The sequence below is a fragment of the Engraulis encrasicolus genome, chromosome 21, assembly GCF_034702125.1.
Source record: "Engraulis encrasicolus isolate BLACKSEA-1 chromosome 21, IST_EnEncr_1.0, whole genome shotgun sequence".
NCBI classification, from domain to species: Eukaryota; Metazoa; Chordata; class Actinopteri; order Clupeiformes; family Engraulidae; genus Engraulis; species Engraulis encrasicolus.
In genome coordinates, this window is record NC_085877.1 from 9,637,664 (window position 1) to 9,641,120 (window position 3,457).

The following is a 3,457-nucleotide window of genomic DNA, read 5'->3' on the forward strand; positions in this document are numbered from 1 at the left end:
CATGGACGCACACACACACACACACACACACACACACACACACACACACACACACACCACACACACACACACACACACACACACACACACACACACACACACACACACACACACACACACACACACACACACACACACACACACACACCTCACCTCACCCTGGCTGTAAGGGTTCATTGGTGTCATACTGACATGCATGTCAGGAGTAATCCAGCAGGTCAATGCTGCATTCAATACACACACACACACACACACACACACACACACACACACACACACACACACACACACACACACACACACACACACACACACACACACACACACACACACACACACACACACACCTCACCTCACCCTGGCTGTAAGGGTTCATTGGTGTCATACTGACATGCATGTCAGGAGTAATCCAGCAGGTCAATGCTGCATTCAATACACACACACACACACACTCTCACACACACACACACACACACACACACACACACACACACACACACACACACACACACACACACACACACACACAAGCACACACACCTCTGATGTTTTGTTTTGTTTTTTTGTTTGTGTGTTTGTGTCGTCAAGCTTGTTTACAGTAGATCATGCTGCTGTGTGTGAGTGTGTCAACCATGCCATTTCATGTACAGTCAGAGTCGGAGTGGGAGCGAAAAATGACCCAGGAATTTTGGCATAGACTGGCCCAGAAAACACATAGGCCACTTTCATACTATATCTTGACCGGCTGAATCCACTGCCTATATTGACAGTGGACCAATGGGCCTCCACCTGTAAATTGTGGGCAAATCCCCAGAAAAAAACCCACACCAACAGCAGTATTTGTCCCTGAGGACTGTCCGCCCACCGGGAAAATATCCTGTATGCCAGATCACCAGTCAAGCACTATGTACAGTCAAGCACATGCTTCCAAATCACTGACTTGACTGAATGAAAGTCATTTTTTGTGTTTTATCAAGAAATACATGGATACTGTCTTGCATTTATTGTTGGTTTGTTTATATTATCGTTCCAACTTAATTTGCTTCTAACTGACTGAAAGTTTGTTTGTTTGTTTGTTTTTGTTATGGAGAGGGTGTTTACTGTCCTATCAGCAGCTATGATGAATGGTCACCCGTGCTTGGGGTGTCAAATACCCCTTTACGGATAAAAACATGACATGTGGATGCAAATAAAAACTTTATACTTGACGTTATAGCCCCCTAAATGTTTTTTTTTTAATTGGTTTTGAAATGTACATTATAAAACTCTGTTTACGTGTAGACGAGAGGCAAAAACCAATGTGTTTAAAAAAAATCCACCCATGCAAACAGCCCCTTACAAGACTAGACTAGACTAGACAAGACTTTCAGTTGTGTGTGCGTGTGCGTGTGCGTGTGCGTGTGCGTGTGTGCATGTGTGTGTGCGTGTGCGTGTGCGTGTGTGCATGTGTGTGTGCGCATGTGTGTGTTTGTGTGTATGTGCTGGAATCAAACCCCGGTCCCTGGTGTCATGGCCTAGTGACTTCGCTTATTGACCCATTGAGCTCCCTGAATAGCTTTGATTCTTTATTTTTGTCGCTCATTTGCTTTGGGTTCTGGCTCGTGTTGAAAACAAGGGAAAGTTCAGTAAATACAAGTGTGTGTGTGAATGTGTGTGTGTGTGTGTGTGTGTGTGTGTGTGTGTGTGTGTGTGTGTGTGTGTGTGTGTGTGTGTGTGTGTGTGTGTGTGTGTGTGTGTGTGTGTGTGTGTGTGTGTGTGTGTGTGTGTGTGTGTGTGTTGGCATTTAAGTGCTTGAAAGGGGTCATTCTTAAGGAGAACTATAACACAGATTAGTGCAATCTCAGCTCTTCAGATGTACACACGCACACAAGCGTGCACGCACACCACATGCATGTAAGCCTTTGCACACACACACACACACACACACACACACACACACACACACACACACACACACACACACACACACACACACACACACACACACACACACACACACACACACACACACACACACACACACACACACACACGCCTGGCTTGCACTTCTCAGATTCGAAGAATGACATTCAGCATTTCAGCATAAACCTTGTACGTTTTTTTTGTTGTTGCCATGACTTCCTTGAGTAATGTTTTCTCATATTTCTGTTGGAGTTGCAAAGGCAGAAACAATGGGGGTAGAGAGAGAGAGAGAGAGAGAGAGAGAGAGAGAGAGAGAGAGAGAGAGAGAGAGAGAGAGAGAGAGAGAGAGAGAGAGAGAGAGAGAGAGAGAGAGAGAGAGAGAGAGAGAGAGAGAGAGCAAGCCATGAGGCTATGGAGGGCAAAGGAAAGCCTCGAATATAAACAAATGAGTGGGGGAAAATCTGATGGTGTGTGTGTGTGTGTGTGTGTGTGTGTGTGTGTGTGTGTGTGTGTGTGTGTGTGTGTGTGTGTGTGTGTGTGTGTGTGTGTGTGTGTGTGTGTGTGTGTGTGTGTGTGTGTGTGTGTGTGTGTGTGTGTGTGTCAGAGAGTCTGCATTTTCAGAGTGAGTCAGGCTCAGAACGCCACAGTGGATAAAACAAAGGTCATTATTTATACCGACAGAGCACAACTGAGTGTGTGTGTGTGTGTGTTTGTGTGTGTGTGTGTGTGTGTGTCTGCGAGCGCACGCGTGTGTTCAATAGCTGAGTTATCAGTGTGGAAACGTGATGTAAGCAGAAGAGAAAGAGAAACAAACACACAAACTAACAAACAGAATAAAATGAAGACGACATCGTAGATGAAACAAGTTGTCCTGTGTTTCTGTTTTTTAAATGCTATAACTCTATACATCTGTGTGGCTCAGAGGAACGGATCTATACTGCTTGCTGTCACAGATCAATAACCAATAACTCACTCAAGTCTACCCAAGAGAAAGTATCTGAGTGCTAATTTCTTGGCTGGGCCTATAGGACAAAAATCTCTGAATGGGCACCCCCCTTGTGAACCAATCATATTTCAGTTGACCAAGGGAATCATCTAAGGCTATCCCAGTCTAAACGAAATGTTTTGTAACATGCTAACCCTAACAGTGCCTGCTTTATAAAGCACTGGTCACATCAGACTCTAACTAGATGACAATTTCAAGGTTCAACCAGTTCCACAATGACCTCAAGACAAGTAGATAACAAAGTCACTCAATAAAAGTTTTTTTTTTTACTTTTTAATGATACTTTTACTTGTTTCTTGATGGGTCTAGATTTGGGATTAATTTTGCGAGCCCTATGTAATAGTAGGTGTTATCTCAGATGTGGTTTGGCTGTGTTTAATATATTCCTATGATAACAGGGTAGCGGCCTCCAGGGCTGGTTGCGATAGAAAAGCAGACCGGGTATTTGTTGGCATAGACCAGCCCCAACACAGCCCGTTGTTTTTGAACGATAGGCCTTCTATGACTAGCTAATTTCACGGTCTATATTAAAGGATAGACCTATTAGCC